The 15,463-nt window shown below is 36.7% G+C and overlaps 1 long non-coding RNA gene across 1 annotated transcript in view; it reads left to right on the forward strand.

Annotated features, from left to right (window-relative positions):
- The first annotated feature begins 11,191 nt into the window (after positions 1-11,191).
- Positions 11,192-15,463, forward strand: part of LOC137223600 (uncharacterized) — an 83,511-nt gene continuing 79,239 nt past the window's right edge. The window contains exons 1-2 of the long non-coding RNA XR_010942946.1: positions 11,192-11,473; positions 11,970-12,050. This is a non-coding gene — a long non-coding RNA (uncharacterized lncRNA). The remainder of the gene's footprint in view (positions 11,474-11,969; positions 12,051-15,463) is intronic.

Below are 15,463 nucleotides of genomic sequence, written 5' to 3' on the forward strand. Positions count from 1 at the left end.
AAGCTCTGAGACTACAGAGAAAGGGACAGGAACCCAGCTGAGCCTAACCTGGTAGCCAGCAATTCAGCAGGGCTTGTCTTAATTTTTTCACTTTTGGATGTATAGTTTATGCTGTTTGGCATATAGTTTCCCATTTATCTACCTGGAATATCCACTTTAAGTGGATACACATTTACTTTGTGAGCCTTTCTTGGTTTTCTTAGACAAGATTAGCTCTTCTCACTTTAGTGTTTCCATAGTGGGGAAGATGATGTTGATGATGATGACAGTGAAGAGAATGGTGATGGCACAACCCTCTTTATATGCCAGGAATTGTAAGTATTTTACAATTTTCCATAACCTCATGAAGCAATCTTAGTATTTCCATTTTATTAGTGGGGAAACCGAGGCACAGGGAAGTTATATAAATCACTCAGGATCACACAACAATGAAATGCAGGAGACAGAATTTGGACTCTGGAGGTCTAGCTTCTGGGTCTATGCTCTCTGTTGCCACACTGCACTGTACTTACCATTCAAATTGTTAAGGTAGCGTTTCATATTGTAATAAAGTAATCTGTTTTCATGTTTGTTTGAGTAGACTGTGCAGTTCAGACACCATGTTAGTCATTTGTATATCCTTGAATATAACACAAAGTCAGGCACATAGAAATTCAGTAAATAATTTTCAATAGCTAAAGCAAAGTTTGAATTTAGATCCTAGAACTTTAAGTCCAGTTCTTTTCTTTTTTCTCCATCACATTAGTCACCTTCATTTTATGTTGTTTTTCATCTTACTGTTATAAATGAATTCTGGAAGTGCATCTGTTCTATTAGTTGAAATAGTAGCTAAGACATTTATTGAAGAAGACTACTAATTCATTTCAATTATTTCCTTTAATGTTACAATAATTATTATTCAAAAAGGAATGCTAATTTTATGGAAACTTGTTGTGCATGTTAAGATGTAGTCTAACCTCATAGCATCTCCTTCAAAGTCTCACATTTCTTTTCTGGATTGTTCCCCACTCCTCTGTCCTTACTTATTTTCTCCATTACAAATTACCTGTGTCCTTTTGGTTCATGGTTTTTAACTACTATCTTGTTTATAAAGCTGTTCTTTTCACTGACAACCCCCTTTTTCACTAGGGCATATTGATTCTTCTCCTTCTATATCATTAAATTTCTCTGGAAATAAAAATTATCCTAATACCAGTCATCATCATCACCATCGCCCTCCTCCCTTCTCTTCCCCCTCCTCCTCATCACCATCATCATCCAGATATGAGCTGAGATTGATCACCTCCCCTTAATATTTCAGAAAAGTAAGATTCAGATCATGACCAAAACAAATTTTACACTTATCCTAAGGTTTTCACGTTCTAAAGTTTTTCATGTTCCACTGTGTTTCTGAGACCCTACTTTTTCTGAATTATTTCAGTTTAGACAGTATCTCATTTCTGGACTTTATTATCCTTCAGTTCTAATGCATGGACTGAGAAACAGAACTTTAACCATTTTCTATAATTTCTACTAAGAAGACTTACTCACCAGGATTTTGTATGTGAAGCAGGCTTTCTAGCATATAGGTTTGAGGGATTTACATTCAAGTCAAAGTGAAAATTATAACTTCAACTGAGGCTCCTGATGTCCATCATATACTCTTTAGTCATGCAGCTTTCTTCCAACTTTACCCTTCTCTGCTTGACTATCCCTCAACACAACATTTTGGTTCAATTCTGGCCCAGGTACCAGAATTCTGTTCAATTACAGTTACCTCTCTTTTTACCTTGGTTTCTCCCAGCGTATGCCTCACCTTCTTCCAACAAGGTATTTTCTCTGCACAGCTTCACTTCTACCCTAAGAGACATTCCTGTGTTAGTTATTAAGATATTTTATTTAGGTTTTCTACAATAATACATTTTCCCCTTATTTTTAGATAATTATTTCGTAGATCTTTAAAGTGCTTTCATAGTATTCCTATGAAATAGGGAAGATAGGGTCAAAATACAAAGTTTGAATTTGACAAGGCTTAAAGTCCTCTCCATATATTTCTATTGAAATGGAGCCTTAAAGTTGAAAGAGCATTCAGGGATCATCTAATTTTAGGAAGATAAGCTATGATGATCTCTACATTACACATGAGATTCCTGGTGCCTAGAGAATTTCAGTGGTTTGCAGAAAGAGAGAATAAATGGTGAGGGTGGCCATAGAACTCATTGTCTTCTACTTTTTGGGCAGTACTCTTCTTATTTCTTCAGCAAATGTCTCAGTTCAGTGCAAAGTGTGGGATGAGACAGTAGGAAAGCAGCTGAGCATGCATATGGTGCCCAGATGTAGATCGTTGGGGGGGAGGATGTATTGGAGAAGGTTTAGAAATGATTCCAAGGAAGTAAATTGTTCATTTAAGTGTAGATGCAGCATAGGAAGTGTCTATGAAAATGAGGATTTGTGGACATGCATTATTAATGTCTTTGTTAGACTTCCTGCTTCTTTTGCTTTGCTGCCAGCACCTTTAGGTGGTTAAAGTTACAACAGAACGATAGAAAGTTATGCTCTCCTATTAAGATACCAGATCTTATGAAGACAGGCAGCTAAATGTTTTACCAAGAGATGCAGTCACCTCCATCAACATATATTTATACATTGAAGACTTTTTTATTTCTGCAAAGGAAATACAATTTTTTATTTCTGCACTTTTTTTATTTCTGTCAACAAATTTAGTTTATCAAAGGGAATTCCATTATCTCATTGACTTTAAACAATGAAGACCTTGAAACATTCAGTCAATACACATCTCAGAAAAGAACAAAGGAAGCATCTGAAAGGAGGATTAGTAAGTTACCTGCCTTCAAAATTCAAACAAAACTGCACAAAAGCAGTTCTCTATATTTGCTGGTAATTCAACAAAGAAAGCCAAATGAAGTCCATAGTTCCAGGTTATGTACAAATGTCCAGCAAGCTGAAGGTTGCACTGGATGGATGTTCAAATAAGGATCATTTTAATGAATACAATTATGAGATGGCTAATATGCAAAATGAATAATTTAAAAAATATGGTGGTTTATGTATGATCTTTGCATAATTACAGTAACACACCATTTGGGATTATAAAAATTAACTGAACTGAAATTGTTGGTTGGAGTGCACAGAAGGAAAAAGCAACCCCACAAAATTCTTTGAACACCTACTATGTTATAAATGTTCTCAGATATGTTTTTTTTTTAATTGTTAACCAACCAGAGAACACTGTAGTTGAGGTCACTATGACTCAGTGGTTAATCAGAGAACTCTTTCACTGTTCACATTTTCCTATTCCATTTTTAAATTTTCCCTTTATTGGAACAAGATTTAACAATGGGAAAAGCTAGAGATGAAGAGGAGGTACAGGAGCAGGGACAGAAAGGAAAAGAAAGCCAATTATTTTCTTTCTCCCTTTTCTTACCCCTCTAGAGTGATGGAGACAGAACACTGTTCTTCAGAGGATGCACCTTAAACCAATTTAAGTAAAATAAAAATAAATATCTGAATCCCAGAGGCAAACATCAATTTATAAGACAAACATCTTTATAAGAATTGTGCTAGGTTTCTGTTGAGGTAACGGATTATTGAGAAAAAACAAAAACAAAAAGCTTGTGAGAAGAGTATGGAGATGTATTTGAAGCATGAACCTTACCTTGGCATGGAAACCAAATAATGGGTAAATATGGTCAGTTAACCTTTCTCTGGCTCAGTCACTGTATTTTTTAAAAGGCAATAATAAAATCTTTCTTTACCACCTCTCTTAGGATAAACAGGTTTCTTGGATACCTGATGATACATAAATCACATTTCCGTTTCTTTTGTTATCATTATCTCTAGGAGTAGAAAGAGTAATGAATTGCAGGGTTGTCATGATCTTATTAAATATGTCAAGGTATTATTAGGTTATAAACAATAGAATTAGGACTATTTATAATATGGCTTTGAAAGATTGAAAAAAAGGCATGGAGCTGTAAATTTAGCAGACAAAGGTAGTCAGCAACATGTTAGAAGGGAAGGCAAATCCCAGATGAGTGTTGGGTGGAGAATATTGATGGGTTGTAAGGCAGGTAAGCCAGCCTGATACAGGCTAGGTAAGCATAATTAGCGACTTGAAGGTAGGAGGATAAAACGGGTAGTGAGGTAGCACACTGGGTTCATAGTAAGAGCATCATTTGGGGATGGCAAGTTGACTAGCTAAAGACAAAAGAGCCACCCAAGTACAAAGAACAGGTAAAGAGGTAGACAAGAAGCAAGAGCCATGTGACAGCCACTGCTTATTTTCTCCAATCCTTACAAGGTAATAATGTTGCTTGCGTAGTGGGCACTCAGATTTTTGCCGGACTCAACAAAAGAGAATCACACTACATTTCTAAAAGAGAAAGGATGCATTAATGGTTGCTGTGGATTGGACTTACCCACTTTATAAAATAACTTGCACCTCAGAGAAAATGATCCCACTCAACACTTCTCTGAATTGCTCTCAAAGGCTTAGTGCAGAGCAGGAGACTGTTTTTATCTCCAAGAATCACTTTCACAAACTAAATATCTCTTGAATTTCCAGCCAGAGCTTTGACTCTCATCATCTTTAATATGTCTTATATTGCAATGGTCTCCGAATGGGTGATCCCACTAAATCTATCGTCCATATTGCCACCAGAGTTACCTTATAAGAAAGTGTATCTGATCATGTCATTTTCTTGTTGAGAAAGCTTCGCTGGTCCTTTTCTCCTGAGTTGCTCTTTGTTTGGCCTTAATCCTTCTCCAGGAACTTTTTCCCTTCCAGCTGCAAACCTGAGCCTTCAGTCATAAGAAATGCCTTACCAATGCCCCAAAATGCATGACTGTATCTTTGAAGATGTATGTATTTTCTCTCCCTTTGTCATATGAACTCTTAATTGTATTTCAAATTTTGCATCTTCAAAGAAACCCTTTCTATGTATGCCAATGTTTCCCCTTGGCACATCCAGGTGATTCTGAGACTTCCATAGGCTCTGGCACTCTTTCTTTTGGAGTCCCTACCCCACATTATATCAACCCTATAAACATGCATCCAAATCCTTCATTCAAAATAGTATATTTTGCCAGTGAAAACTTTTATGAGGATACTTATAATGGGCCTCAAATTTTGGGGGCTACAAATATCTAATTTAATTTAAAGTCAGCTACAATTTCTCAGCAGTCTTTGTGCACACTCAGAAATTTTTGTGAACCAAGAAAATCTAACCTACAAGTTGATTTCAAGTGTAAAGAAATGTTTATGAATGCTGGATATCATTGTGAATGAAGCTGACATAATATTATGTTTATAGACATCTGATTAAGCCATTGTGAATTTTGACTTAGCAGTTTTGATTTCATCTTTTAGACCATAAATTTGATTGTTTAATTCAATACTCAACTATTTTCTTGGTCTCTGAAAAGTTCATGGGCCTGAGCCATTGTGCGTGTAGTGCCTAATGAGTAGAGCTTCGTAGGTCATGTTGCTAGTTATTGTATGGCATTCTCTGTGTATTCTGTTCTGTTGAGTTCCTTAATGCTTGATACTATACCAGCATTGATATCTGACACATAATAGTTGTTGAATATATTTACATATATGTTAATAGACATAGATGACGTAGGTAGGCACAGACATTGCCATAGATATAAGACATATGACATAGAATGGCATATGGCTGAAGCCAGCCAGTCTAGTCTATTGCTGTCTGTTGGAACTCAAGTGTTCTTGATTTCCAGTCCCAGCTCTAGAACTTATGAAGCCCAATTTTTTCTCCCTTAAGAATTCTTCATTTGCTTCTCGTGTTGTGTCGGTTATTTTCACTGTGCCAATTGAAATTGTTTTTGATCAGTCAGTTGGTGCTTGAGAATGAGGCAGTGAACTCTATGGATTTGAATGGATTATTTTCTTTTTATGTATTATTCCTTCAAGAATTGCATGAGAAAGTATGCTTTGGTATGTTTCACTTGATGAATGATGTGTTTTTCCTGTCTCATTATCTTTATACATTGAAAACATTTCCAGGAAATTCTTTAAGTACCACATGAAACTGATACACAGCACATATAGTCTCAGATTTATTTGCTTTACTGCAATGTGATTCTCTATTACCATCCTGTAGCATTTTAGAGACTAGTGAAGTGTCAAAGCTTTTCCATTAGCTGATTAGCTTACATTGCTATCTTATATGGAGTTACATGAAAATTTGTCAAACGTTCCCTGCTAATTATTAGTGAAGTCTAAATGACAGAGTTCATACTTTGACATCATGCTTGACAGTGAAAAGTAATTGCAAATCCTCTGACATAGAGACTAATTGAGGTACTATTTGCATTTCCCTATAATTTAAATATGATATCTATAGTTTTTATGTGGTTAAGTTGTATATCTTTGTCTATTAACATGCAAAGGGTATTTACAATCTTAAATTTACAATCTTAAATTTATCTTAACTGAGCCAGACTAAAAATTATTTGAGACTGTATACTAACCCCATTTTTACCTGAAAGAAGCAGGTAAAACATTTTTTTCCTGGATTGTACCTTTTTTTTAAAACATCTTTATTGGAGTATAATTGTTTTACAATGTTGTGTTAGTTTATGCTGTATAACAAAGTGAATCAGCTATACGTATAGAATCTAAAAAAAAAATGGGTTCTGATGAACACAAGGGCAGGACAGGAATAAAGACGCAGACATAGAGAATGGACTTGAGGACACAAGGAGGGGGAAGGGTAAGCTGGGACGAAGTGAGAGAGTGGCGTGGACATATATACACTACCAAATATAAAATAGATAGCTAGTGGGAAGCAGCCACATAGCACAGGGAGATCAGGTAAAAATTTGAAGTGAGTAGAAAATTCAGTATAGCACTTGGTATATTTTTAGAGTAGGTTGTGGGCAGCTGGATTATAACTCTCATTAATAATACTTGGATTTGAACATCTAAATTCCCATAAAAGGTGATAAAATGATATTCAGACTTTCCCAGGGAATATTATTTAAGACTTAGCAAGCAAGGCTGTTCATTTCCCAGCAAGTTAGCCAATTATGGACAGGCTTTAGTGTGTTATTGACTGCTGCATTGCATTTATCAGAACACTCATATCCATTAAGCACAAAAAACAAAGCTTAAATAACATTATGGTTCTGATACAAATGAACAAAAGGAATTTGAGATTAAAGTCAATGATCTGTACTTTTATGATTTGCTAGCATAGGTAGAGTAAGTGAATAAGATAGCTTAAATTGAAGACAGAATTTCTTTTTCTGATTTAGTGTTTCTGCCATGAATTATGATTCTTTTCAAGGGGAAATTTAAGTGCATAAGTGCCATATTTTTAAAGAGGCTTTAGACAATTCTCTATAGGAAATATGACTCTAGGAGTGTAGACCACAAGATCCATGAGGGCAGGGAATAGTTCCTGCTTAAACGCTGCTCAATTCCCAGTACCTAGTCATAGTAGACACTCCATAAGTATTGCTGGACTTATAAATAATTCTATAAACATATGCTTAGTCACAATGCAACTTTTTCCACATATATTTCGGCATGTAATGCACAGTATTAAGTGTAGATGTGGAGGATGCAACAGTGTATCTTATTTTAAAAGTAGGATTTATTTCTGCTCTCATATAGTTTCCAATCTAGTGAGGTAGGTAGTCAGAAATCAAATAATAATCACAAACTGTGCAATTACTAATTGTAAGGAATGTGCTGTAGGAAACGAATTGGAACTTTGAATGATTATTACAAGAGGTCCTCATTTTCACTGAGGAATCAAAGAAGACTTCTCTGATGAAGTGCCATTTACGCTCAGGCCTGAAGGATAACTAGGAGTTCACTCATTGCATGGTAGAGACTAGAACACTTCCAGCATAGGGAAAAGCCTGAGCAAACGTCCTGTGGTTGGAAAGAACATGCCATGTTCAAGGAATTGAAGGAAAGCAAGCCAGTGTGTCTAGAGAACTCTGAAGGGGAGGGTGGCATGAGTAGAGGATGGAGGGGCATGAAGAAGTCCAGGACGCGTGTGTCATGCCCAAGTGTTGGGATTGATTCCAAGGTTTCTGAGCAAATATTGAATGGTTTTATGCCCATGCAAAGGAATACTGTGGCCTACTGTGGACTTTATAAAGATCCTTCTGGCCGCTTTGTGGACAATGGAACAGAGGGAGGCTAGAGAAGAAAAGGGTATCACTTAGGAGGCAATCACTGTACTCTGAGAAAGAGATGGTGGTGGTTTGCACCAAGAAGGTGAACTTAGAGGTGGAGATAGTAGGCAGACTTGAGTTTATAATTAGAAGGTAGAATCAATAAAACCTGCCCATGTTGGTATAGGAATGTTGAAAAAGAAGAAGGTACCAAGGACAACTCCTAGATTTATGATGCGATCATTTAGGTGAGTAGAAGTTAGCTTCATTTGAGGAGAGGTACATGTCTGTGGGAGGCATGCAAAGTTTGAGGCGCTTGTGAGATTGTTTTCCAAGTCTACATGTTAGAAGAAATGTCTAGGCTAAAGATATACATTTGGAAACAGCAACATTTAGAGGCATTTAGAAGCATATTATTAGTGCAGTCCCTTAGAGAGGCAGTAGCATGGAAAGATAAGGGATCTCAGGAGTGAGTTCTGACATTACCCAAGTTAGCATAGGAAGAGGAGCTAGACAATAAAAATTATTGCCAAAAAAGTTTATATATTCATAGACTATATGGACTACAGGCACTCCAATTCAATGACTCTTAACCTGGGGCTCAGGGTACCTATGGAGTATGTCTGTGAACAAGCATCAGGGAGTTTTAACCATGTGAAAATTCTGTGAGAGATTCTATAAATTTTGTACATGGATACTTTTCTGAAACTAATATTAATCCATAAAAGCTCTCTAGGTTTCTGTTGACTGGATTCCTTGATTTCATTTATTTCCCAAATCTTACCTCTTTAAATTTTTCACCCTTCAATAAAAAGGAAGTTCTACATCTTATGTATTCTTGTCTATAAAGATAATTTGCAGAACATGTTTGTGAATTAACACATATATTCATATGCTCAATGATGGATTGGTAAATTATTAGGGAGAGCACTCAAGCCCCAGGACTTCTGTTTTTAAGAAAATTACTCAGCCAATACTACTCACGTAATTTTATAAACACCATTTTTAAAAAAATCCCAGCACTGTGCTTTCATCATGGATTGCGGCATATCACATTCTAATGTATGTATAATATAAATATAAATTATATATATATATGATATATGTACATTTATATGAATATAGATATATCACCATTGCATTTTTCTTCGCAGAATTTTCTAAATGCTGCTATATTCACCAAGCTACAGTCAATATGTCAAGTTGCACAACTCCCATGTGCCATGATAACGTGCTAGATTTACCTTAAAATGATGCCTACAAATGAGATAAAGCAGCTTTAACATTTGGTACAACAATGGTGAGTTCCTTAATATGGCTGTCATAATTCTATTAAAAGTTTTGAATGAATTAAGGGTTAAGTAAGTCAGTCCTTTCCAGGCACAAAATGACTCAAGGAAAAAGGGACTAAGAGTGTGGTCCCATGAACATTTGATTAGCTCTCTTAGGAGAGAGGAAAATCTGGAACAGAACTGAGATATGGTTATTGGTGTATGAAGATGATTAGAGTCAAACAAACAAGTAAACAAAACAGACACTAGCAAGGTATTTCAGAAAATTGAATTATCAAAGCTGCAGACAGCCTGAATGCAGGCTTTAAACAGATTATTACTGTTCAAAATATAAAATTGCCTTTCAGTACACACTTCCCTACTGGACTAAGATAGGGTTAAATGCAAATTTTTATTCATATATGGCCGAGGTAGATAATGAAACAGGAAGACTCTCCCAGACTTCAGAACTGCTTTGGACCAACACTGCTGTGTTCTTCAAGGTTTTCTCCTTTCTGAAGGAGAGTGATCTTTGCATTCGTTGTCCCTTTTTGGCAAATAAGCATCAGATAGATGGTGAACGACCTGTTTTTTGTTTGTTTGTTTATTTGTTTTCAGTTCACAGGACTGTGAATTAAGTGAAGCCACATTTATGCATTTTACAGACCAAGAGATCCAGTGCTGTGACTGCATGAGACCTTAAGAGTGTATTTCATGAATAGAGGTTAAGTGAATTTTGTTTGCTGGAAGGAAGCCTATATTCCTTGTATAAGTAGACTGTAATAGATTGTACTGTTACTCCTGATGATTTGTTTCTCCTTTCCCTGTAAGATGATTATACATCCTCATCCTCAGCCATTGCCCTTTATGTGGGAAAGTGCACAGATTTCCCCACAGATGTTGGGAGTGGCCATATGGTGTGGGTTTTAAAAAAAAATTTTATTGGCATATAGTTGATTTAAAATGTGTTAGTTTCAGATGTACAGCAAAGTGAATCAGTTATGCATATGAATATATCCACTCTTTCTTAGATTCTTTTCCCATATAGGCCATTACAGAGTACTGAGAAGAGTTCCCTGTGCTATACAGTAGGTTTTAATTAGTTACCTATTTTATATATAGTAGTGTGTATATGTCAATCCCAATCTCCCAGTTTATCACTCCCCATCCCTTACCCCCTGGTAACCATAAGTTTGTTTTCAATAAGCTATGTCATATGATGTTTGTCTTTCTCTGTCTGACTTACTTCACTCAGTATGACAATCTCTAGGTGCATCCATGTTGCTGCATTATTTCATCCCTTTTTATGACTGAGTAATATTCCATTGTATATATGTACCATATCTTCTTTATCCATTCCTCTGTTGATGGACATTTAGGTTTTTTCCATGTCCTGGCTATTGTAAATAGTGCTGCAGTGAACACTGGGGTGCATGTATGTTTTTGAATTATGGTTTTCTCTGGATATATGCCCAGGAGTGGGATTGCTGGCTCATATGGTAGCTCTATTTTTAGTTTCTTAAGGAACCTCCATACTGTTCTCCATAGTGGCTGTACCTATTTACATTTCCACCAACAGTGTAGGAGGGCTCCCTTTTCTCCACACCCTCTCCAGCATTTACAGTTTGTGCATTTTTTGATGATGGCCATTCTGACCATTGTGAAGTGATACCTCACTGCAGTTTTGATTTGCATTTCTCTAATAGTTAACGATGTTGAGCATCTTTTCATGTGCTTTTTAGCCATCTGTATGTCTTCTTTGGAGAAATGTCTGTTTGGATCTTCCACCCATTTTTGGATTGGATTGTTTGTTTTTTTTGATATTGAGCTGCATGTGTTTTGGTCAAGCAACACGAGCCAGCTTGATTTAGGCTACTTGCCAGCAGAGGCTTTTAGAGGTTTCTTGAGTTTCCTCCAACTCTCTTGCTCTTTTCCCTTCACCACAAGGAATATATATCCTGGCAAGAGGCTGCTTGTTCACCTGGAGAATGGAATCAGAATACACATGCCGTAGAGACACAGTCGCTGACCCACAGCCACCAACATGTGAAGTGAGTGAGAGCTAAATCTTTCTGTAAGTTCTGGCATGTTATGTTGATCATTAAAGCTAACGGAAATGGATTAGTCTTAGGGTACCAGGACGCAGGATAAAATTTTTGGGCCTGCAAAACACTACTTGAATTTTAAATAATCAGGAAAGGAAAAAGTTCCCTATGGGATAGATGTCTTTTTCCCCCTGTGGTATTCTAATCTTGCTCTGTTTTCATGTAAGAGGTTTTATTTATTTCATATTTCTTCCTTTCTGGACACATTTTACCCCCAAGATTCTTACATAAGCTTATTTCCTCCGACATCATTTGCTTTTTTTTTGGTATTATACGGAAGAAATATTTGTAGGATTTATACTTGGCTTTAAACCCATTTCTGCTACTTGCCAGCAGCATGACAACTGGGCCAACAGAGGGTGACACTGAGCTCACTCTAAGGACAGTATCACAGCAAAAGGTGGTTAATCAATATGTATAATTACTCTTTTTCTTTTTCTAGGGACGACTTTCTATGCTTAGTAATCCTGGTGTACATTTAAGCATATCCCAAACTCTCTACTTTTCAGCAATCCTTCCCACTGTAAGTATTATATAAGGAGCACTTCTAAACTGTTTCTTCCTGAACTAAGCTTTTAAAAGTGGCACCTCTTCACCTCTATTCTCAGTATCTGATCTCCATTGTTTTCTTCAGTCCAGTTTCATTATAAGAAACAGTGTGGTGGTGGTTCCTAGCTGTTTGGTGACTTTGGCTCTTAAATTTAGTCCTTTTATTTCTTCCCGATGAAGGCTTTTGTTCTGGGGTAAATCTTAGTCTATTGAGTCCCTGTATATCCATGTTTCTTTCTCTTTTTTCTTCCCTGCTTTATTAGCTCTGGAGACTCTGTAACACATACCTGTCAATACTCCCTGGTGGTTTTTGGTGAGATGCCCCATGTTTCTGTACCAAGGTTTCTTTCCAGTGAGACAGTGTGAAGAAGCACTGTTGAGGGAAGGGGGAGCCATAAAGCCCTTAGTTTCTTAGCAAGATGACTGTTTTTAATTCTGAAACTATTAACTGTGCTTTTTTTCATTCCTTTTCTCAGTCTGTTTTTCTCTCTGTATAATGGATGGGTCTCAGGATTTATAAGACAGAAAATAAAGTAATTTTTGGAATAATTCACTTAAAAATGTAAAGTATGTGTATGAAGGCTTTATTTTGACTCAATTAATGATAGATCGTCTACTTCAGGGATTTTTTTACACTTAATGGGCAAATCATATTTCCCCCCTTTGGCCTTTCTAAGAAGCACTTGAATTATATGTTCATTTAATTTATGTGAAGTCAGCTATTCTCATTCGGCAAGGATAGACACAAAGAAAGAGAGATGACACACAGACAAGACAGAGATAAAAAAAAAAAACCCTTCATCAATAGAAGCAACACTAATATATTGCAATGCTTGAATGTTGCACTTGCTGAGAGATGATATGTCAACAACTTCCTAAAGGAATTTCAAGGGTACTTTTTAGTTTCATGAGATTTTCACCTGCTGTCTTAGTCCATTTGGGCTGCTATAACAAAATATCACAGAATGAGTAGCTTATAAACAACAGAAATTTCTTTCTCACAGTTCTAGAAGCTGGAAGTTTAAAATCAGGGTGGCCAGCATGGTCAGGTTAGGGTTCTCTGCTGGATTGCACACTTCCTGTAGCCTCACATGATATAAGGGGCACTAATCCCATTCATGAGGGCCCCACCCTTAAGACCTAACTGGCCTCTTAAAGTCTCCACCTACAAATACCATCAACTTTGGTGGTTAGGATTTCAATACATGAAGGGGACACAAATATTCAGACTACAGCACCCCTTCAGGATAGGCCCCAAGTCTATATAGGATGTAGGTCCTCTGTACTTCATTGGCATCAGTGGAACCTTGGGCACATATGTGTCCTCTATTTCTCCATTCAGGCTGCTCACTATGTGTTTTGCAAGAATAAAGGTTATTTGTTGAATGTCTACAAGTTACCATGCACTTTACATATATGCATACACCATTGCTTGCCTTGTAATGTAACTTATTTGTTCCATTTCCCCCTAATAAAATTGAAACTTCAAGATATTTAGTAACTTGCTCAGTGTCACATGGAGCAAAATTCTTGCTCAAGTGGCATGTTTCAAATTCACATATCATCATTTTCAGGTCCAGCAGGATAAAGTGCAAATCTTTTAGTGTGGCGTGCAAGCATCTTCACAAATTCCCATTCCCTGCACCTCCACCTTCATTACCTCCTGTTGCTACAGCCCTGACATTATCTACTGCTGAGAAATAATCATCTTCTTTTCCCATACCATGCTGTCCCTTTCTGTCTGCAGGGTATGCCTCATTCTGCATGGGTAACTGCCACAAGTCCTTTTGGGTTTAAGACACCAAAGATGCAATTAGAGTGATTAAGAAAACACTCAGGACTTCCCTGGTGGCACAGTGGTTGAGAGTCTACCTGCCAATGCAGGGGACATGAGTTTGTGCCCCGGTCCGGGAGGATCCCACATGCCGCGGAGCAGCTGGGCCCGTGAGCCATGGCCGCTGAGCCTGCGCGTGTCCGGAGCGGGCAAGTTATTTAATTTCCCCATGTCTCAGCTTCCTTGTTTGTAAACAGTGATAAAAGCACACTACAGGATTGTTGAGAGGATTAAATGAGTTTAAATATGCAAGTATGTGGAACAGTGAGTGGTATAGGGTAAAGCATTATGCAAGTGTTTACTCTTACTAGATTTGCCTCAGACATAACCTCCTCCAGAAAGCTTTCCTTGATTCCCTCTCTTCTCTACCAGACTAGGTTTGGTGCTTCTTTTATAATCAACTACAATATTAACTTGTTTTAGAATTATCTCTATAGATGTCTGTCTCTAACATTATATATGAGTTTCTTGAGGTCAGGGAAAAGCTTATTTTTGAGCAGTCAATATCTAGCATGTTAACTTATGCATAATAGGCATTCAAAGATGATTCATAAATAAATAATTATTAATATTCTTTAAATAATTATTCATATTCTTCTTCTTCATCTGCTTATTATTATTATTAAAGCTAACCTTTATGGGCTACCTACTCTGTGTTAGGCACTATTTTAACTACTTTGCATGCATTCTCTAATTTAACCTTCATACAAATCCCATGCAGGAAGGTATCATGATTAACTCCATTTTACAGAAGAGAATACAGAGTGATTTAATAATTTGCACAGGGTCAATCACTAGTATACATGAGGATAAGAATTTAAACCAAGTAATCTGATCCAAGAGTCCACATTGTTAGCTACTTTTAGTGGCTGTCTCCAAATGAGTTTAAAGAGAAAAGGGAGGGAAGGAGGGAAAAATGAAAGAAAGGGAGAAAAGAGAACTGAACATCCATAGTGTTGGCTGATACCACTTGAGTCCTTATGGAATTGCCTTCACTGAGTTATGGATTTATGTTATATTCTTGGCTGTTCACAGAAGTTACTATAAAAACTAGTCATGTGGAATCTACTTCTCTATTTGATGTGAAAAATTATTTGTGAGTTTTACCCATTATATCATTTAATTCTTCTGCATAATACTCCACATAGGAAAAAACACTTCCAAGTTTGTTTCTGGTAAAACCTTAATATCTCTTGAGAAACTAGCCTGTTTCCTTCTGTCTGACGATTAAAGTTGTGTAACTAGCTTTGCTTTGGCTGCTGGAAAACTTAGAGCCAGACTTTATGCTTAGTCACAGCAATTGTACTGATCTTCTGATTGGAATGGTTGGCTTTTCTCCTTTGACCATCTTTCCATCCTAAACTTTATTCTTATATAATTGTATTATATTTATCGCTTCTGACAGCTGGCTATTATTATTATTTTTAGAAAGAGGTGGATATAGTGCAATTAAATGCAGTGAGGTAAATATCTGTATGAGATGATGACTTCCACTCTGTCACCTGTGGCTTGATGTCATGTAGAACAGTACATACAATATCCAATATGCTCTT

The sequence above is a fragment of the Pseudorca crassidens genome, chromosome 4 (assembly GCF_039906515.1).
Source record: "Pseudorca crassidens isolate mPseCra1 chromosome 4, mPseCra1.hap1, whole genome shotgun sequence".
NCBI lineage: Eukaryota > Metazoa > Chordata > Mammalia > Artiodactyla > Delphinidae > Pseudorca > Pseudorca crassidens.